Raw genomic sequence first — 23,950 nt, forward strand, 5'->3', positions numbered from 1 at the left:
ACACACAAATACTTGTTATAACCACGCAATCATTCAGAGTTAAATATAATGCACAATTTTATTGAAATTAATATACTCATCAAACACAGAATGTGCTGAAGCTTCGATAATGAAATGACCTTTTTAATAAGTTTCCATCGTTAAAATTTAAAGGAAGTATGATTTCTCCTGACGTCTAAACAGGGTTGTTCGTATTTCATAATGATCTTGCCTTCCTATTGGATAGAAAGATAAACAAGCTGCTATGCTATCAGCCCTTTAAAAACCATGTGATGGGTGCAGCATAACACAAACTGCTAATCTCTCACTTGGACTAAATTTAGAGCAGTAACCTGTAAACCCAGCTCATCATCCAAGCTGTTACTAAACTTGTACCTTGGGAACTGGAGGTATGGTTTCCAAGTAGGTAAAGTACACAGCAGAAAAAAAGCATATCTTAGCATGTTGGTCCCTGCTGATATATTTTTTTTCAATGCACAAATTGTCTCTGATCCGCAGGACCAAGCCTACCGACAAAGGATGGCTAACAAATACCCTCGCTGTTAAGCGCACGCTGGACCACCACCAGCCGAATAGCTTTAGCCTCTGATAGCCCTGTATATGTCATAGGATTATGGTGTGTTAGGAGCTATTAATGCACTTTTTATTTTAACTGTCTTGTTTCTATATGCTGTATGGCTGCTTGCAACATGTTAGTTCATATGAAAAGACAGTTGACATTTGAAAGCAAAATTGTAGAATTTCCAGGTAGCACACGTATCATACATACCATACTGCATAATAACCCAAGTAGCAGAACATGTTTTCTTTTCCAACGTTTACTTTCCTACAGCCGCGAGTTTCTTTTGCAAGGCAGAGAAAGATCGTAAGATGATCTGCTCTCAGCTGTCTCGGACGCTTGGTGCAACTTGCAAAGTAAAAGTCTTAGAGTGGAATTCAGTTTCCCTAAAAATAGCAGCGGTGAGCACCGAGCAAGACCCTGCGATCCAGTTTTCAGTTTGGACCTGGACGACTGGACATAGATAATGGTGCCCCCTAACCAATCCTTCCCAGCAGATCGTAGGCGCTACTCAAACGACTGGCATCTTTGGTGGGTTTAATCCACCAAGGTAACGGGATATCACCTACTTGGCACTGGCGGCGCGCACAGCCGGGGAGGTTTGATAAGGTTACATTCTGTCAATAGTTGACTCATGACTTGGATGGGTTTACCACTTTGCTTCAGTCTACACTAAAGGTAGGTAATTAATTCCAGCGCAAACATACTTATTGAATTATCCTGTATACCGCAGAGGTACATACTTGGGACATGAGCATAATTTTTGTGTTACGTCTTGCATGTCATTATTTTTGTTGTGTAGTCTGATAAAATTCACTCCTGCGTTGTGACAGGCAGCATTTACCCTACTCAGATACTATAGTAAGGCATTTTTAGCTATTCATATATTGCCATCTACACAACAGTTAGTAGCGCAATGTTCATATTGCATGACTTTTTTGTTATGTGGTCAGTTTATTATTGAACAGGACAAATCAAAATGGCACACCTGTATAGCCAACATGTTGGGCAGTTTTTCTCTCGATCTCTGACTCTCTCTGTGTTCCGGTTTTATTTTATTTTTTGGAAAAAAAAATCATTAGAATGCTGATATCAGAGTAATACTCCTGACACCAGTGCAACTGAAGTGTTATTTTCAGAGGTGGCCACCATTCCTGTTTTGTTTTGCAATTAAGTACTGAAGACCAGGGTGAATGCCAAGGAAATAAAATCCATCCCTCCCCCCCTTCCCATCCAGAGAGAGAGAGAGAGAGAGAGAAGCTTTATGAACACTCAGGATATGTGTTAATTGCGCCACTGTTATCCCTTAATCCTCCAATAGAAATGTACTGAGATCGGGCCTCTCCTCAGTCCGATTTGGCCGCAACTAGAATAACGTGTCAGGACAGCAACATTTCCAGCATTCAATAGCAAGTTTTAAACGTATGACGCACTTGGACATATATAGTGACTACTTCAAAAACGGCATCTTCCCCAAATGTTTGTTGAAAAAGAGAGCTTCTTACTTTCCTAAAATATTTTGCAAACTAAGACTGTCAGGATGCAGCATTACTGGTGGGATACCGTTTCGAGGTGAGACTGGAGTGTGAAGGCTATCAAGTTGTCATGAAGAGCATCAGTTTAGCAGCCAGAACCTGAAATACACCACGTGGACACGGGCACATGCGCACCCATTTCGAGTGCTGAATTTTAAACAGTGCAACTCTGGGTTTGCTTGCAAGCGTTAATCATCTGTCAAACATACATCACGGTTTGGGGGTCTTTCACATGCATTCTTGGGAATTAAAGAATTTAGAGGTTTTGTTTTCCACTGAGTTTATAAACGTTCTTACTCTACGTGGTCTCTAAACAATGATATTCCCTTTAATCGTATTTACCTGCACAGAAGACACTAGTATTCCTTAAACATGTCTTTTATGACTTTTAAAGTTAGTACTGTATTAATAAGAGACTGAGCTTGAATCTGCAGACCTCCAATTGAAAGGGTTGTTACTAGAAAGAATAACAATCAGTTAATAATTTTATCTCCAGAATTATAAAATCATGCACTTTTAATTAACTCCTCAGATTTCTCTCTCATGTAAAAAAAGAACTGATGAAACTTAATTACGTGATAATTGTGTTTGTTTAAAAAAAGGATGTTGATAATTTTAGGGCATTACACTAAACTAATTCTTATTATTATTACTTTTTAAATGAGAAGCATGGTACTAAATCTAGACCAGATTAAATATAATTACAGTTCCACCAGCTAGTTTTTTTTTGTCCCAGTATCTCAGCACAGTTACCTGTCCCATGCTAAGATGTGAATTGCATGGGTGTTTGGATTTGTGCAATTCGATTAAATTACAGATTAAAATATTGTATGAATTAAAGTGGCAACTGTGACACTGTGTGTAATGGCCTTATTATGCTAATAACTAACCACTGCTTTTGTGTGGTTATATTGTTCTGACTACATCATGAAAGCAATTACAAGCTCTCACGTGCATCATGGTAGCAGTTCATAGTTTCCATCACTGTAGTAGGTAAGGTGTAAACATTTGAATCTGAAATGGGAAATATCAGTTGTTATGCTAAAAATTTGCACGCACTGTTGAGTGGACTGTTGTGTAAAAAAGTCTCTGCACCACAAATAGCAAGTAAATGCAGATACTTAACCACAGTGTGAGTTCAGTTGGTGCCTTAAGTTTATTTTCTTGAGTTGCTTCTTCTGTAAATATGATGCGATTCAAGTTAATGTTACAGGCTGAATTCCTAACTGTGTCATGCTCCAGTGTTTGTCTAGCATTCCATAAGCAGTTATCACAGAACAGGAGTGTTGATGTGCTACCTATATCATTATTTTAACCATACTGCTCTAGGTATATAGGTATTGTGATTGTGTAACTGGTCAAACTGAACCTCATTCTGTCACCTCCACATCTTCATAGAAAAGAAACACATTACCCATTCTCTCTTAACTGGTCTTTATTTACAAATACTGTTCTGGAGACATGGATGCACAAACAACTGTATTTACATGACATTTCTGGTTACATATCTACACACACACACACACACACACACACACACGCACACACACACACACACTAATACAAATTTTGTTTTAAAAAAACTCATTAATATACTGGTCCAGAAGGCAAAATGCCCTTTTTTATAAAATTTAACATAGTCATTTTTTCCTTCTAAATATTCAATGGTAACTGGTGATTTCAGTGATGCTATTAATACATGTTTCAATTCAAGTTCAGTCATTACAGGTTTGAATTTATTTCTCCACCATATCCTATAACTCTAATATTTGAAATAGCTGCTATTAAGGATTGCATGTTAATTGGGCTAGGATAGTTTGCAACACAAATGTCAAATGTGACTAATTTAGGGCCTTATCAGATAATGCTAATTATCATTATAATTATTATTATAATTATTGCTACTACAACTACTTTTGGATTATTTGGACATCATTCTGAGGAAATGTTAGTCAAACTGCACAGTATATTTTTCTTATGTGTTACAGTGATTAAAAATGAGACTAATTTTCTTCATGGTATCACCATGTGATTGCTTTTACTACAGGTCAGACTGTATAAGTAAGTCTTGTATACATTAGGTTATTGTATTTTTAAAAGCAGTCATTTGCAAACAAAGGTGTAGTTTAACTGCCACCTGGACAGCAAATAGAAAAGGCTTTTGGTTGATTGCCAGACATTGTCATATTCTTTGAATCTATACCAAGCCCTTTTACAACACTTAGGAAGAGAAATGTTGGAGCTTTCCCAATATTGGCACTAATGTTTGCTATTCATGTGGATGTGCATTAGTGCATGGTCCCTCCAGGTTTGGAATTATTGTATGTTAACATTCACCTCAGGTGTAGCATAAAGGCCTCGTGGCATTGACTGAAGGGGTCGAGATACACAAGAGTCTGATTTCACTGAATTTGTTCAATACATGTCTATGAATATGGCAAATAAAAAACTAGTTCCAATATGGAGATAATTTTTTTTTTCTCCAAAGAAAGAGGATTGACATTGGGGCATACATCTCAACTATTAAGAATTTCAGACTGTCCAAATTTTTGTCTCATATGTTTGGTCTGTTTCTTTTAAAATCATTGTGGATTGCAATCCATACTTCTCAACCCTTTACTACAAGAACTCTGGACAAAACTTTAAAAATGTGGAGGGGGGGGGGCAAATGCCCCAAAACAGTGAGAAATATTGCTTTTATAAACTTAGAAAGTTGCTAGAATAACATGATTTGACTTAGCATACATTTTCTGAAGCATATGAAGTTTGAAACTCAAATGTATGTTATTTAGTGACTTTAGTCCTCAGATCATTCCTGAGATTTGCGGGCAAACTACAACTTTTATGAAGAGCAGACCAAAAATGAGTCAAAGATCTGGACATTCTATGAAAATTTGGACAGTTGAGAGGTAAGTTGCAATCACAAAATAATGTCAGACATTTGAGTTTCAGACATTATATCCTTCAGAAAATGCATTCTAATGCAAAGTATGTTATTCTTGCAACTTTCTATGTTTGTAAGAGCAATGTTTAAACTCTGTTCCTGATTTCGTCTTTGTCTCGCATTGTTTGTTTTTGTATAGAATTATTGAAACTAAGCTGAGAGGTATGCATGAAGGCCAGGTACACCCCATCGTATGTAAATCTTTATATGGGAATTTTTATATTTGTGTGAATATGCAACACTGTTGGAAATATATTGCATGCAGAGGTGTGGAAAATTTTAAGATAATTTCTGAATGATATATATATATATATATATATATATATATATATAGAGAGAGAGAGATAGAGAGATGCTAAGAAATTGTTATCTTGTATAAAGCAGAATAAGACTGGAAACATTTGTTATAACATTTGCTGCAGTATTTAGTTAGTTCAGTTTTTGACTGGGATAGTGGACTGGTTGCAAATTTAGCTGACTTCAGTCCCACCCCAGGTAATAAGTCAGGCACCACCATGAAGAATCTAACAGTCATGAAACAGAATAAGAAGAGAAACTAAAATACAGACATTGTTGGTATGAACAATATGCATTATAATTTAGTTTGTATAGTCAGGCAGATTCTCTCTCTCCTTGTGCTGCTTGAAAGGAAGGCTAATGAGTACCTAAAGAGGGGGAGGAGCCAATAGAGACTGATACTTCATCACAGTCTACACCTGACATTGTTCAAGGGGAAAGTTCCCCAACTTTACATATTGACCTCAACAGTACTGGAGACTTTAAAGTTTATAATTATACTGACATTTCCTTGAATGTAACTACTTGTGATGTCTTGGCGAAAGGTTTTGTATTTGTTTCTAGTCAATACTTAAACACTGTGAATACACTGGTTGATTTAAAACTTTATGCGAGGAAATTGAATTTACAGGTTTTGTTTCAAGGGGTAGAACAGGTATGTCAATCACTCAAGGTATCCAGTTCTTACAATCCCCCAACCATCCTATTTTAGCATCCTTTGAGAGAGTTTGTGAACTTGATATTAGAAATCTGGGTAATAGGTTTAGAAACAACACTTTCAGTAGTAATTTAACTAAAGAAGAGAGAAATAAGTTTGTTTGAAACAACTATATGGCATCAGAATAATGAAACCAGATAAAGGGGGTGGGGTTGTCATTATGAGAACTGATGACTATACCAACAAAATTAAATCCATCTTGGAGACAGATACTTACTGTGAACGTTCCTGAAATGAGTTAAATGGCACATATAATAGAATAAGGGGGTAAATCCAGGACTTATTTATTGATGGTTTCATTTCAATCCACGAACTACATTATATGACAATGGCATTTCCAATTACACCCACAATTCTTTTGCCAAAACTCCATAAAAACATCCAACAACCACCCATGCATCCCATTGTTGATGCCCGGGGATCAATCACACAGGTGCAACTAACCATAGGCAAAACTGCTATACAACTGGTAGCATGTTACAGACCACTCTCCCAATCTCCAGAACCCCACTCAGCCTTCCTGAAGACGTTGGAGGATATGAATGTATCACAAAATACCATCATACTGGGAGACTTCAACTACCCAAACATAGATTGGGTACATTATTCTAGCCCTAACACCCTAGCCCAAAGGTTCCTGGAATTCATAAATTCAAATGCACTGGAACAACTAGTCACCTCTCCTACTAGGGGAGATAATATACTAGACCTGATCATCACAAACATGGGGACAAAATGCTCCACACCGGAGGTATACCCCTCACTAGTGAGATTTGACCACAAACTAATCACCCTGGATATACATATCCCACCTCCACCCCCAGCGCAAAAGACCACAGTGAAAAACTTCTCAAAAGCAGACTTCACTCTTCTTAAGACTGAGATGGTATCCTTTAAGCCCACTGGGCCAGTGGGTACCACATCCCACAATGCCGAATCCTTCATAAATGCTTTCTATGGACATCTCCAAGAATGCATGGATCATGCAATCCCAAATAAATCCAAGTCCTTCTCCACCAAAGGCAAGCATCCTGTCTGGTGGACCTCAGCCATTAACAAATTGTATAACAAAAGAAGGAAGCTACTGCATGACAGAGAAAAGTCCCATAAAGGGAAGACATCTCTGATCAACACTAGCAGAAAACTATGTTCTCTCATAAAAACATCCAAGGCCAACTTTGAGAGAAAAATCGCTAAGGACACTAAAGATAACCACAAAGCCTTCTTCAGCTATGTTAGAAACCTGTGCGGAAACCCTCAGATATGCTCAGAGTTAGTTCATAACAACAAAAAATACACTGAACCCACAGATATTGCCAACATTCTGGCTGACAGGTTCAGTGCAAATTTCTCCCCTCCCTCACCCCCAAAAGAAGAAATACTTATCCCAGCTGAATGTAATCTCCCTGTCATCTCAGATGTCCAAGTGAGAACCGCTCTCAACAAAGCTAAAAACACAGCATCAATGGGACCTGATGGTATCCCGGGTTGCATGCTATGTGAACTCCAAGAGGAGCTAAACCCGTACATAAAAATGCTATTTAACCTTAGCCTTACTACAGAATATGTACCTGAACACTGGCGTACAACAACAGTGGTCCCACTCCACAAAGGGGGTACCTCTACAGACCCTGGGAACTACCGCCCCATAAGCTTAACCAGCCTGGTCTGCAAAGCTATGGAAAGAATCATTATGGAACTAATAAACAGAGACATCGGGGACCTACAGACACTTGACCCCACCCAGTTCGGCTTTGTAAAGGGCAGATCCTGCCTTTTGAACCTGGTTGACTTTTTCAAAACAGTCACTAGAGCCATTGGTGAGGGCAAAGCAGTCCATACAGCCTACCTGGACTTGGCTAAGGCCTTCGACACAATACCCCACTCAGGCATCATAGATAAGCTCAACTGCTTAAACGTAAACCCTTATGTCACTAGATGGGTTGCAAACTGGCTAAAGGACAGAACCCATAAAGTTAAAATCACTGGAGCAATGTCAGACTCAAAGCCAGTCACAAGTGGTGTCCCACAGGGATCTGTCCTGGGACCCCTCTTGTTCGGCATTTATTTCTCAGATGTTAAAGCAAATATGGGAGGGTTGTGGCTGACAAGGTTTGCAGATGACTGAAAACTAGGCACCATAGTCGATACACCAGCGGACACATACATCCTACAAAAAGGCCTCACAGAAACGGACAGCTGGTGCCGGAGTCATGGCCTTAAACTAAATGCCAAAAAATGTATAGTCATCCCCTTTGGGAAAAACAAAGTACCCACAAATTATCACATAGACAGCAACCCACTGAGTACGGAAAAAGTAATTGGAGACCTAGGGACCCAGGTCGACAGCGACCTCTCATTTGACACCCACGTTGCCAAAGTGGTTAGAAAAACATTCTACCTTGCACACCTTATCATGAAGGGATTCACATCCAGATCCAAGGATGTCATTGTACCCCCTATACTCCTCCCTCATCAGACCCATGATTGAGTACAATGTCCCATTTGGTATGTACCTCACCCGGCATTTGCAACAGCTGTAGAGACCACAAAAGTACCTCACCAAGAGGATCAAGGGTCTCCCACATATGTCTTATTCTGCCAGACTAAAGAAACTCCAGCTCTATTCAGTAGCATACCGCCTGCTCAGAGGTGATCTCTGCCTGACGTACAAGGCCATGTCCAATCAGGAACTGATGGACATGCTCCACCTTAAAAAATCCAAATCCATCAGGACCACGAGAGCTAAAGACTTAAACCTCGGCACAAGTATGAATAGGGCAAGCTGGAGGGATAGATTCATAACCCAGAGGCTTCCCATGCTCTGGAACAAGATCCCAGTTCATGTTAGGCAGAGCCCCTCACTGACTCTCTTCAAGAGAAATCTTGATGAGTGGATGGGAGATCGTAAGTCTACCCCAGGGGTCACATCTGTGTCACTACTAGACAGGGGCACAGTAAACTAATTCTATTATATAAGGGGACCTTCACTGTGTCACTACTAGACAGAGGCACAGTATTCTAAATCTATTCTGTGCATTTTTGTACCATTTCATGGGGTGGCAAAAGCCACATCACTATGGCTAGGCTTACAAATGCCCCAGGGCAGATAGCCTAGTACTAAACTATGAAACCACGCACCCCTTAGCTAAATTTCTGGATACTGAACTGAAGAGGTTACTTTTGGATGAACCCCACCTATGTATTGATTCCTGTGACATCATAAGGAAAATCAATAGCACTTGGTTTAGGTCTGACTTTCCATCTATTACAATTGATGTAGTAGATTTATATTCTGTCATCCCACATTAGTCTCACAAGGGGTAATTGGCTAGGCTTACAATGGCTCGCAAGGGCAGCTAACCTAGTACTGAACTATGACTATGACTATGACTATGACTATTTAGTTAGTTAAATTTTTGACTGGGACAGTGGACTGGTTGCAAATTTAGCCGACTTCAATCCCACCCCAGGTAATAAGTCAGGTACCACCATGAAGAATCTAATAGTCATGAAACAGAATAAGAAGAGAAACTAAAATACCGACATTGTTGGTATGAACAATATGCATTATAATTTAGTGTGCACAGTCAGGCAGATTCTCTCTCTCCTTGTGCTGCTTGAAAAGAAGGCTAATGATTACCTAAAGAGGGGGAGGAGCCAATAGAGACTGATACTTCATCACAGTCTACACCTGACATTGTTCAAGGGGAAAGTTCCCCAACTTTACATATTGACCTCAACAGTACTAGAGACTTTAAAGTTTATAATTATACTGACATTTCCTTGAATGTAACTACTTGTGATCTCTTGGCGAAAGGTTTTGTATTTGTTTCTAGTCAATACTTAAACACTGTGAATACACTGGTTGATTTAAAACTTTATGTGAGGAAATTGAATTTACAGGTTTTGTTTCAAGGGGTAGAACAGGTATGTCAGTCACTCAAGGTATCCAGTTCTTACAATCCCCCACCCATCCTATTTTAGCATCCTTTGAGAACTTGATATTAGAAATCTGGGTAATAGGTTTAGAAACAACACTTTCAGTAGTAATTTAACTAAAGAAGAGAGAAATGAGCTTAATTGTTTGAAACAACTATATGGCATCAGAATAATGAAACCAGATAAAGGGGGTGGGGTTGTCATTATGAGAACTGATGACTATACCAACAAAATAAAATCCATCTTGGAGACAGATACTTACTGTGAAAGCTCCTGAAATGAGTTAAATGGCACATATAATAGAATAAGGGGGTAAATCCAGGACTTATTTATTGATGGTCTCATTTCAATCCACGAACTACACTATCTGACAATGGAATTTCCAATTACACCCACAATTTTTGGTTTGCCAAAACTCCATAAAAACATCCAACAACCACTCATGCGTCCCATTGCTGATGCCCGGGGATCAATCACGCACCCCTTAGCTAAATTTCTGGATACTGAACTGAAGAGGTTACTTTTGGATGAACCCCACCTATGTATTGATTCCTGTGACGTCATAAGGAAAATCAATAGCATTTGTTTTAGGTCTGACTTTCCATCTATTACAATTGATGTAGTAGATTTATATTCTGTCGTCCCACATTCCATTGGGGAAGAATGGTTTTGTGATTATTTGTTTTCCAAGGGAATACCCCAGAACAAAATCAATATGTACAAACAGATTTTGGATATGGTGCTGAGAAGCAACTTTATCTTGTTCGACAATCAGTATTATTTATTAACACAAGGGGTTGCTATGGGTTCAGCATGTGGGGGGCTGTACGCCAATATTATCATGTTGTAATGGGAAAAACGTACTTTGAAACAATCATCATATTTCTAATTCTGTAATCCTTACATGAGGTGTTTGGATGACATGTTTATTTTATGGGAAGGCCCTAGAGACCAAATTGTTGAATTCATTAACTATATTAACAACTCAACCTCTTTTTTGAGGTTCACATATAGTGTTAATGCATGTGAAATTTCCTATCTTGATGTTCTGTTAAAGAAAGATATGGAACAGAGATTTGTGGCTGAAAATTTCAGAAAAGAAACCTATTCCAATAGTTTTCTGCATTTCAACAGCTGCCACCCATTCACTCAGAAACGTGCAGTTATTAAGGGGCAATTTCTGCGTGCAGCACTCATGGTGACAACTTAGATAGGTTTTACTGGAGAATGCCTTAACTTGAAGGAAATGTTCTTGAGAAGAGGTTACCACCCACCCAATTTAATTGACAACATCATAAAGGAGGTTAGTGAGAAAAGGCAATGTGGGTATTTTGCACCAATTTTGGGCACTCCTAATACTGACCATCCCGAGTTGACTTGGTTGAATATAACTGAAACAGTCCCAGACACTGTTGTGAATGATCAAACAATTGTCCATAACCAGGAAATATACAGGGGGCACCATTCCTCTGGGTCTGAAGTAACTAATTACCACACAAGTTTTTCAACTGTCTTCTCAAATAATGCATACACCATTAAAGATATTCTGTGTAAGAACTGGAATTTGTTGAGAAGTGACAGAGAATTTTTTTAAATCTTAGGAGAAAAACCTGTGTGTGTTTTCAAGAAGGGCCTTAACTTGAACATTTTCGAACGCAATAATGATGGAATCTATAGGAAGGGTCAGATGATTGTGTGGGGCATGTAAATTTTGCCCTTTCATTTTGGAAGTCAGTGAATGTGAAATTAATAGAACAAAAATAAAAATACCTGAGAGGTGCAATAGTTTAACTGAAAGAGTAGTCTTTTGTGCTATATGTTCCTTTTGCCCATGTTTTTATGTGGGGAAGACAGAATGTAGGCTTAAAAATAGGATCAGCGAGCACCTTAGGAATATAAGGGATGCTAGTGAAGTAAATACACTTGCTAGAGACATTATTGAGTACAACAATCACCAGTTCAAATTTGTAGTACTTGAAGTCCAAAAAAGATGTAATAATGGGGGGGGGGGCAGCCTGGCCATATTTACTCGAAAAAGCTGAGTTGCTATGGCAATTACGACTTGATGCCACCCACTGGCAAGGCTTAAATGGCAGCCTTTCCATACGCAGTCTGTTTAAATTGAGGGCTCTTGATAGGTGAAACATTCCCTTTAGATATGGATATGGTACAAATTTTTTTTTTATAAATGGCCTTCATACCTGTTGTATGTATATGTACATGAAATTTACTCTTTTGTTCCTAATGGATTTTTAACTGTATGCATCTTTTATTTATATATGTGTGTATATGTATATAGATATATGTGTGTGTGTGTATATATATATATATATATATATATTTTTTTTTTTTTTTTTTTAAAGCATTTTTATATATACACATATTTACATATTTATTCTTGTGTGTATAATATATAGTTTAGAGTGTTGACATTTGCACAATTGGTTTTTATATGTATTTTTGTATTTTGATATTTATACTGTTTTGTGCTGACACATTTATGTGTAGTGTTTCAGACTTCTGTTTCAGAAGACTTTTTTAGACTTTGGAGTGTTTTTCATTAATCCAGTAAGTGATGTCATGTAAGAATTCCTATTTAAAGCCGTTTACTTCCGTAATTTCCCTGTATATGATGAAGTTCCTGCTTTCATTTTTGGGATAAAAGTGCTTATACCTTCCTGTTTGTCTGCATAAAGAAAGCATCATTGTAATGAACTGGACGTGTTGGCTTGATTAAAAGCACACATTCGATTATTTCAGGGCACACCGACTCTTATTTCCTGCATACTGCTTGTGAGAATATTTTCTTGGTGGTTTGTGCATTTTTTTGTCTTTTACTCCCTCTCCTTGTGCTGCTTGAAAAGAAGGCTAATGATTACCCAAAGACAGGAGTTTAAGGGAAACTTCAAGACAACAAATGCTAGTTTGATATCATTAGAGATGTGCCTAAATCTCAGTATGTCAAGCAGGGCTGCGTTTCTCATGGAAAATGGCCGCCTATTTATGAGCTCTACTTTTTGAGACAAATTAATGCACGAATGAAGATGGGGCAAGTGATCATTTGCTGCAGTGGTGGAGGCACTGACTGACAGCATATTTACATTTGGAAAAGGAAGGACAAGTTTATGGAACAAAAGTTTGACACACTCCGTGACTTGATAAATGCATGGCATGGGGTTAAGAAAGATATGTCTGTAAGGTCAGACTGCCAGGTGAAAAGGTAGGAGGAGAACATACCAACCTTGAATGATATGTGGTAGAAGCAGTGCAGGAGGTTGGAAAATGGAGAGGACAGGTGAAGGAGAGAGAGTGCCTGTACTATCAGATTACCAGAAGAGCTGGAATTGGGTATGCTGTGGAGTTATTGGTGGTATAGTCCATCTTTGATAAACTGGCAGACCTGGATCTGCATATCAGCTCTATACACAAATTAGATCACAAGCACCCTGGTTGAGCACATTTGTGCAAAGTACACAGTCAGAAAACCAAATAATGGGTGTTATGTATGGTACTGAGTGGATATAATGTGAGGTGTAAAGATTTTTCCAGGGATTTATTCAGAATAAGGCAGCAGTACTATATAGACCATGATACATGTGCAAATTATATATCTAGATGTTCTAATGATAACCAGTAGGTGGAAGAATGTGTTTTTTTTTCTCAATCATTAGGCTGACACATTTTACATTTGAGAATATGCAATTAAAACCTGGAGACAGAAGTCTGGATAGAAGAAAAAATTAAAGTCGGTCATTTAGTGGGAGAGAGAGAGAGAGAGAGACTGGGCAAAGTCATCTGCCAGGATCAGTCATTCTTAATGACCTCATAGAACCAACATAATGGAAGGGACAGCAAGGCAGACTAGGGTTAATAATAAAAGAGGAATCTGGAAGGAAATAATACATAAATGAAGATGAAAACATTGAACTTTGCCTGACATTAATGCCCTTGATGAAGCACGTTACAAGGAATGGAGAGAGGAAGGCCAGGAGGCTGTACAACCGTGCGAGACTGAAAGGTGGAAGTGAAGCAATGTTCTTTTTATTGTTGTCAGATTTAATTGTGTTGCTTTTGTGAACATTGAAATGTTTTCAGTACAGTTGATAGTAGGGATCGGTAGATGGAATGAATGAAAAACAGGAGCAGAAATTAAAGATAGTGCACTGATTGCATAAGATATGAGGTCCTGATTAGGAGATGATAGGTGAGATTGTGAGGTGTAAAGAAGAGATGGGTACAGAAATGTAATGACTGTGGAATGAAAGGAAGGAAGAAGTGTTAACATACATTTCCCTACCGAAAGAGTTGCTGCAGGGTGAAAGTCGGGACAAAGTGGACTATATGAGAAATTGTTGCACCTTACACTTGTCGTAGTTCAAGTGCCTGTGATTTATTATCCTGAGCTATTGATGTCCATTTGCTGACTGCCTGCTGTAGCAATGCTTGTACAATGTCTTTTTCAGTTATTCTTCGTAGTCTGAGGTCACAGTATCTCAAACAAAGAATGAATACTTTTTTGTTTTGCTTTATTGCTCCTTTCTGATTTGTAATTGATGTGGATTCAATATAATGTAAGGGAGAGAAGTGTGAGCAGCGTCCTGCCACATGACCCTGCAAAAACTTGTTCAGAGTTTATGGAGTATGCACACTTTCACTTAAGTTTGTGCTGTCTGAATACCGGTATTGTGATATTTTTGTAGTCAATGAAATACTTTCTTACATTTCAGGCTGAGGAGATGTGTTTTGTGGACCTAGCTTCTGAGATGACACAGCAGAACCAAAAAAAAAAAACTGTTTTAAATTAACAGTGATCCAAGTGATTTGATAATTCAAATCTGAAATACTGAATAAATTGCATCTTTTCAATATAAACAGCACAGTGTTAGGCACACTGCTTTTCTGACATGTATATTTACTATCTTGCTGGCTTGTTTTTGCTGGGAGGGAGAAGTAGAGTAATCCAGCAGAGAACAAGAGATTCTAACTGTTTAAAAAAGGTAACGTATCTACTAACAACACAGGTGCTATTCTACTTTTTTTGTTATATTATTAAAAAAAAAACAAAGCTTCTTATACCCTGTTAATTTGATGGAATATGTGTTCAATGATTGGGCGCTCATCTCTTCTAATGAAGCATCTGCAGCAGACAGAGTAAAGGAAACTGAAAGGAGTGCATGTAGGTGGGCAGAATGTTGATTCAGAGTAAGGGCTAAGGGCCACTTACATGCAACGGAGGAATATGCAATGGTATTGGAGGAGGGTAGAACAGAGAAGTAGAAAGAATGCGAGTTGTTAGATAATTACACTGTTAGTAAAATGTGCACAAAAGGTGGCACAGTGGTGCAGTGATCAGCATTGTCCCCTCACAGCAAGAGGTTCTCTGGTTCGATTCTCAGCTGGGGTGCCTTCTATGCTGAGTTTGCTTATCCTTTATGCACTTATGTGGGTTTCCTCTGGGTACTTCAGTTTCCTCCCACGTTCCAAAGACACATGTGGAATGTTTCTCCTCAGGCATCTGCTGAAAATAGGCTCCATCCTAGTTGGACTTTCCCAGTAAACAAATGTTAACTAAACAAATACAAGGGAAATAAAGTCAGACTACTGTATTAGGTCAGCAGATGCATGTTAGATGTCACCTCATAGCAGAGGGCTGGTTTTATATGCACTTACAGGAAAGTAAGTGAAGAACAGGAGTGCAAGAGACCCTTTGGACCAAGAGCAGGAGTGCAAGAGACCCTTTGGACCAAAAGGAGAGAACGAGAAGTGGAGAAACAGAGATAGCAAGTTAAAAGAAAATCAATGCCTAGGCTGGTATGTGAGGAATAACAGAATAAATCAGTGAGAAGGTGGCAACGTGCACTCTCAGGGAAGGAAGGAAATACTGGAGAGCTGATAAGACTAAAGAAAATCAGGGATAGAGAGAAGGATGCAAGGAGAAAAATAAAAGGGAGGGGTGGGTGCGAAGGTTAATCTCGTTTCAGACAGAGGCTGACAGATGTGGTGGGAGGTAATGGCCAATAAAGCACAGAAGGATAAGTTAAGAAAGGATTGCACCAATGAGGAGAGGTTTTAGGAGGGATTTGCCCACTAGTGGGGTAAAGCATTTTTGGTGCAGCTTGTACAGCAGAAGCAGGGGGAGTATTAATATAATGTGCTCTGGTACATGGAGTCTGTTCAGCATTGCTCTGATACAGTGATATGGAGCTATCCGGTATGGGAAGAGAGTAGGAGGAGGCTATGTGTTTCATTGCATGGAATGTTCCAGGAGCTTAACTATTCTGTAAAAAGAGAGGGTCTGCTGATGAAAATAAGGAGAGTGGAAGCCTGGGTGGGCATGTCACAGATGTTTAAGCTAAAGAAATTGAGGTAGAAAACTGTGACAAAAGGGGTCTGACCTAGTACAGAAGGATTTATTAAGGGGGTTAGAAAAGAAAACAAGTTACTGATGAGTAATGGAAGTTTTTTTGGAATGGGTAAGAGTCGAGATATGGTGACAGATGGGTGATGGATGGAAGATTAAGGATGAAAATGCAGCAGAGGAGTCTTTCACAGCATCATTACTAATGATGGAATCATACTTATGGAAGTATTCAGGCAGTTAGTGATGATACTGTTAGGGGGATATTTTAATGTTTTGTAGATGAAGACAATATAGTCTATCAGATGAGATTGCATACTACTAGTTAGAAAGAACTGTTGAGTGGAATATAGTAGCAGGATTTAGTGGACATATTCAGAAAGATGAAATAGGCACAAGGACTGCGTGTTGTCAAGATAGAAATATAAGCAGAAAAGTAACCTAGACTGCTTTATAAAAAACACATGGTGGGAGAGATGTTTGGTGTAGAAATATAATTAAATATCACAGATCATACATACATGATGTTAGGTGAGAGAGTAGAGAAATGGTAGTGGAAGAAGCCATAGAATTAATGAGCAGAACATGAGGAGAAATTGATTAAAGGAGGCAATTAAAACATAAGATAGTTGTGGATTAGTGGGGAAAGTGTGCTAGCAGATGAAGGTTTGTTAGAGAATGGCTTATAGCTACAATGGGGTTTCATTTATTTATTTATTTGCATTTTGTTTACCAGGATAGTTCACTGGGCCATAGAGAATCCATTTTCAGTGGAGGCCCAGGGAGAAAAGCTCCACTGTATAAGAAATTAGCATTTTGCATTACAAAACTGAATACATGAATACAAGAATGAGTATGGGCAAAATGTTTGCAACACAAAAAAGGAAAACAAAAATAAAAGTCAATAAAATGAATACAAAAAATAAGTATGTACAAAATATGGGATAAATGTACAGTAGTATAATCTGAACAGTGGTATAGATTACATTTAATGTACTGTCATTTTACACTCTACAGAATTCTCATCTGCCTATCTACTGAAGGATTCTCACACACAAGGAAGAGAAGAAAGGGAAAAAGATATGGTTGATAAGAAACAGGTGTAAACTTTCTAGGGGGCTTGGAGCAGGTACACTTCTAGTTTGAGGATAGGTGGTTATGAAGGGAAATCTTGAAAGAGGTGAGAATTTGAATTGTTCTAATGGAGGGGGTAGAGTGTTCCAGTTTTTAGCTACTGAGCAAGAATAACAAAGCTGGCCAGGTGAGAAGTTAGTTTGTGAACCTGCAAGAGTTTCTGTTCTCCTGATTTTAGGGATCTGTTTGGGTGGTAGTAGCTAAAAGGTTGAGCTCAGGGCAGGACAGTCTACGGGTTTGAGGAGTATTTTGAGAGTAATACATAATTGCAAGTAGGCGAGAGAGTTTGGAAGTTCTAACCATTTCAGAGATTTAAGAGCACAGCAGTGATAGGTGGAGTATTGAGAGGTTGTTGCGAATTTGGCAATTTTATTGTAGCATGTCGCAAGTTTGGATTTAGTAGAACTTTGAATATTGGTAAGTAGAGGGGGAACGTAGATGAGAGAAGGTAATAGGTAGGTGGTGGTAAGGGTTATTTTTGCAGATGGGCTTAGGAAGTGCTTTTGTCTGTAAAGGATTCCAAGTTTAATGTGCATTTTATGAATGTTGTGTTGTATATGCAGGTCGAATTTCATGTGTTTGTCAATAGTGACTCCACGGAGGTTTATGTGAGTGGCAACTTCAGTTATAGACTTACTATATGAATAGATGGTGAAGTCAGACTTATTTAAGGGGATTGATTGTTTTGGGGTTAATATAATTTTGTTTTTCTTTGGTTTCAGGGCTAGGTGGTTGGTGTGCATCTAGGTTAATAGGTTCATAGGTAGGTACTAGGCTATCGGCCCAAGGGCCTATGCAAGCCTAGCCAACAAGGTTCCCTGGCTTACGCCACCCAAGAAAGTTATTTTCCTGTGCCACTGATGAGCAGAGACACAGAAGTGATCCATGGGGTGTATTTCCTATTTCCCATCCACTCATCAAGATTTTTCTTGAAGAGTGCTAATGAAGAACTTTGCTTGACATAGATGGGTAGTAGGTAGGGGTTCCGTGGAGAAGGCCTTTTGGGTTAGCTGGAGTAGATCAGTGATAAAGTTGGCAGAGCAGACAATAGTAGAGTCGTCTGCATATTGAATGACAGATCCTTGAGTCAGAGATGAATGGAAATTGTTTATGAAAATGCTAAGTAGAGTGATCCAAATATGGAGTCTTGGGGAACTCCAGTGAGGGTATATTGAAGAAAGTATCATTCCTCTACTCTCTTGTATTCTCTGCTCAGTTCATAAAAATGAACTGAGGAGAGAATAAGAAAGTGGGAAATATCACTGAAAAGAGAATAAGGTGATATAAAAAGTGAGAATGGATGAAATAAGACATGGTATTGAAAGATGGAAGTACATGTTAGCCAGAAAAGGGAAGAATTTGGGAGGATAAATGTTACATAGGTGGCTGGGGGGTAGTGATGAGAAAAGCATTATAGTGAAAAGGTATAATGGTCTGTCAACACTGTGGAGGATTTCGATGGTTTCTTTCAAGAACTACACAATATGAAATGGAGCAGACATGTGGGGTGGATAGTCATAAGGAGGGGGTAGAAAGATCTGCGAGTGCCCACAAATGTTGTTGGTGAAAAGGAAGAGCTAGTGGGTAATAGTTCAGTCAAATAGCAAAAATGACATCTTGGTTAGTGATTACATGTGTACCAAATGGACTTTTATAAATTTGTGTGGTCTGAAGTAGAACAAAAATGGTGGAGTTGTCTGAAAAATTATCAAGGAAAAGGGAAATGTCAACCACGATGACAGACATGGCAGTGGTTGTGTTAGGCAGGGGAGAGGCAAGGCCTAGCAAATTAAAGGCTCAGATCATAGATTAATATTGAAGCAAACATGTTCACCAGATGAGTAGCAGCAATAACAATAAAGTTTTACATGAACTGGTGAATTTCAAGTACAGTTTGTGAAAATGTACTCCTCCACAGATCAGTGGGGTTAAAATGACTGTGTTTATTAATAGTGGACGCACTGGTAGATGGCGATAAGTAATGGGGCTTATGGGAAAGGAGGAGAGCCGCAGCAGTTAATTTGTTTGCCGAGTCATACACGTTGCTATCAAATGATGTTGATAAGCAATTGCAATAGTGCAGAATATATTAACAGTCTTCAGGGGAAAAGTCAGGGGTAATGTATCAGCCCCATGAGTCAATGGTGATCCCAGTAGAGTAGGTAATGGGGTATGTTTTGGAATGCCAAATAGAGATGGGAGAGAGATGCTCTTGTTGAGGTTACATGAGGTTGAAAAAATGTATTTAGAGGGGTTGAAAATAATGCAAAAATATTTCAAAGGTTGGATATGAGAATGAAGCATTAATGGAGGAATACAACTGCAAAGAATGGCAAAGTATTCGTTAACTATTTGAAATAGTTTAATTGTGAAACTGTGGCATAGTTTGATTGCCTATTGACAATGTAGAAATGAATATAAAGTGAATAAAAGGATTTGAAATCAGCTATTTATTTCTTGCATGAAATCACATATATATATATATATATATATATATATATATATATATATATATATATATGTTTAACATGAAATCCCATGTTTCCAAGCAGTGGCTAGACTGAAAAAAAAAACAAAAAAAAACCCTACTAGCCAATATGCATAGTCAAAACCAAAAGATGAACAGGTAACTTATGAGAGGGACACGTCACATTACAGTTATAATTTGAGATTGCTTTTGGCTGTGTAATCACTGAGTCTCTTAAATCTTGACAGTTTAAGCTCATTGCACTGAATAGATATGCAGTTATATTTAACGTAATCTGACAAAAAGGAAATGCGAGTACCTTATATTAAGAGGGTGGATTGTGTAAAGCCCCATCATGAAGGCTGTGTTGGGCTTGCCCTGACCTCAAATGGAATAAGCCCGACTGGCCTACATATAAACACAAGCACATATAGGAGAAAAGCCATATCTTTTGAGGCTGCAGGACATATTTCTGCAGGAAAATCATTAAGATCTGACTTAACACATCCCAAAAGGTTGAGTGCCCCATTCTCTGACCAGGTTTGATGTTTTGCTTTAGTTGGTGGTTGCTTTGTGGTTATTAAATTTTATGAAGATCAGGCAAGCACAGACTATGGGAAACTATCAGTTTTACATAGTTCTCTCTTTTCCTTCTGTTTTCCTTTCTTTGTGGTAGTGTTATCTTGAAAATGGTAAATACAACTATCAGATAGTATTAGAATTCAAGGGGGTGGGGATTTGTTCCCCTGCATAAAACACTTTTTTTTAATGGTGCAGTGTGGTGTAGTGGTACCATTGTCGCCTCATAGCAAGAGGTTCTCTGGTTCGATCCTTGGCTGGAGTGCCTTCTGTGTGGAGTCTGCATGTCCTCCCTGCATTTGTGTGGGTTCCCTCCAGGTGCTCCGGTTTCCACAAAGACATGCATATGGAGCATTTCTCCCTGAGCCTCCTCTGAAAACTGGTTAAGTTCCAAGTCGGACTTTCCGGTAAACACATATTGAATAAATAAACTTTAGACTTTTTGTTTCTGATATGATTTTACTGTACAGCACGTACAGAGGAGCTGGTCTTTCAGTCAGTGCTGCACTGCTGAATCCAAGGATATGGGTAAGATTTCTCAGCATGACTTACCACAATTTTTAAAAGGGAGGGAACATTTATGTGCAGAATACACACAGGAGTGCTACAGATCGGAGAATATTCATATCGTAAATGCATGGGTAAGATTAAGGAGTGCAGGACAATTGCATGTCAGGGATATTAAACTTCACTTTTTTCTGTCAGTTATTGCTTGTTACTTGGTAGATTTTGCCTAGCATATCGTGCACATCATGATAAAGAAACATGGCTTTTGTTCAGTACTGAGTTGTTGAAATCTGGGTGAATGTCCCATGGAGCAAATTACATATTTCAAATAGCAAAATGCAGAACCATTTTTAGACCAAAATTTATCTCACAAAGTACTGAGTGATCGTGGACTAGATTGTCGTTACAAGCAAGAAAATGTAATCATTAGAATCATTCAAGAAGTATTTAAATACTTGATTTGGTTTCACTCTGACCTTTTATCCTGCTTTTTAAATGTCCTTGAACTTTCCACAGCTTACCAGAAACTACATTTTGTTTTCTAAATCAAACAGCTAGAAATGTGTCCCATTCAATGAGCGCTTTCTCAAGTAAAGCGTTCTATACTGGAGAAGCCTCTAGGAATTTTAAACAAATTTAGTGAATATTTGTGACTAAATATGTCTAGGCACAAAGACATATGACAATGGTTCATAAATATTTTGTCATTGAATGATTAACAAATGTGAGAAAAACCAATTGAATACACTACATGGTATACTAAATAAAAAGAAATGGGAGAATGAGTTATATAAACTAGAGCTCTGTTAAACCTTGGACTTTGACGTTACTATGAATTGGTTAAAGTACCTATGGAAGTGAACTTTTTCTTTTAATTGACTTTTGCTTAATTGGTGTACTTGTCTTCCATTTAACATAGTACGTCCCATTCCAGAGCTTTAATGATTGCTATAAGTATTTTTCTGCTGATGGATTTTGCTTATCTTATGTTTAGTAGATGAGATGTCTACAGATAAAAGTGGTGATGCATATACCTTGTCTTTTAAAGGTAGATACAATGCATTTCTTTCAATCTAAGTGGTAAAGAGTGTTCCTACGATTTATATAATTGATGTGACAACTATAACAAGCTTTGAAGATTATATTCTGTGAGGGCTTATCCTTATCTAGGTTTAAAATTAATGAGTATGATAATGATGGAAATTTATGAAATCCCAGATCTTACCTGATCTAGAAAGTATTTAGATAAAGGGATATGAATTTTTTTATTGAGCTCAAGCAGATTTTTACTTTATTCTACCGTTTTGTAAGGTGTTGATATTAAAAATACTTTAAAAACATTTTTTTTTCCATTTTTTCACCGAACATCCCCATAAAAGATATTGGAAAGAATTTAGTTCCACCGACATTAATCATTCATGTAACACTGCATGTTTGATAACTGTAGCAGCATCCAAATAAAATTAATTCCATTGCTTTTATTTATTTTCCATCTAGAAATTATTTTGTATGAGTAAATGCATAATCTCTGATTTTCTTATTTTATTTATATATCATTTTTTTGTGGTTGATAGTAATTCTGTTTAGATTTTGGGGATAGTATGTAATACATTCTGTTCTAGTCCCTCTTCACAGTATAATGAGTTCATTTCTTGTGATTTTAAGGAAAAGTAATGAAACTACATATGCAAGTGATCATATGCAATACCGGTTTAGTATTTATGCAGCTAACAAATGTATTTTATTTGTATCCAGTTCTTGCTGTTTATTCTTTTTATTTTGCTTTTTCAATAAATCCTGTATTATTCATAGCTCATCATGGCTTATTGTAGCAATATTCCCTCAGTGAAAATGTGTTTTATATTAGAAAGCAGGCTTCTGCCATAACAAAGTCCACACTGGTCACTCGGAGTACTAAAGGAGTAAGTTAACAAATAGGGAAGTCCACTGCATAACAGGAGCACCTGATCATGGGAGGAATGCTTTTTCTACAATGAGCAATGAATAGCCTACATACATCTTAAATACATCTGCTTCATGTATTATCTGCTTTCAGCCTGAAACATTTACATACATTCTGTTTCCGCGATTAAATACTTAATACAAAACAATGATTGTTTTAGTTAACTGACTCTGTGTGTGTGTGTGTGTGTGTGTGTGTGTGTGTGTGTGTGTGTGTGTGTGTGTGTGTGTGTGTGTGTGTGTGTGTGTGTGTGTCACTGTGTTTGTATTTGTGTACATACCAGTGCATGTGCCTCTATATATGAGCATACATGTGTTTTGTGTCGGGAGTTAAGTTATTGATGTTAGATACAGTAGTTAAATATAACTTTTGCCAAGAAAGTGAAATACATATTTTTTTTTCTTATTGGCTTGAAATATGCTATTGTGGAAAGTAAATGTGCAAATTGGGTCCTTAGTATGACAACTGCATCTCAGAAACAGACATTGTCTTTGTGTGTGTGTGTGTGTGTGTGTGTGTGTGTGTGTGTGTGTGTGTGTGTGTGTGTGTATGTATAAGAGTATTTTTTTAACTTTTTTGTACCAGAATGGATGAGACAAGTTAAGTGTTATAGAGACTGGGCTAGGGGTATATTTCCACTGTCAGACTATCTTTTGTGGAAGATGTATGTTAACTCGTAAGGAGTGCATGGACAGTAACATCTTAAGGAAGCATATTATATATATTATTGTATAATCTCAGAAAATTTCATTTAGAAATGAGGAAAGGTTTAATTCATAAACCAAGCAATCATCAATATCCATGCTGCCTCATTACTTGTGGTGCCCTTCCAAAGGAACTCATAATTAGGTAATCAGTTTCAACAGGTGTTACATTAGTAGTCAACAGATGTTAGTTAATTAATATCATGTGCAATGATGTAGCACAAGGCACAGTGGGGTTCTAAG

At 37.9% G+C, this 23,950-nt stretch overlaps 1 protein-coding gene across 3 annotated transcripts in view; it reads left to right on the forward strand.

Annotated features, from left to right (window-relative positions):
- The first annotated feature begins 942 nt into the window (after positions 1-942).
- Positions 943-23,950, forward strand: part of FGF13 (fibroblast growth factor 13) — a 2,301,951-nt gene continuing 2,278,943 nt past the window's right edge. For all 3 annotated transcript variants that reach the window (XM_044057538.1, XM_044057543.1, XM_044057542.1), the window contains exon 1: positions 943-1,237. The gene's annotated coding sequence lies outside the window, so the exon portion shown is untranslated. The remainder of the gene's footprint in view (positions 1,238-23,950) is intronic.

Source organism: Protopterus annectens, chromosome 15.part0 (assembly GCF_019279795.1).
Source record: "Protopterus annectens isolate FY-2018-M chromosome 15.part0, PAN1.0, whole genome shotgun sequence".
Classification (NCBI taxonomy): domain Eukaryota; kingdom Metazoa; phylum Chordata; order Ceratodontiformes; family Protopteridae; genus Protopterus; species Protopterus annectens.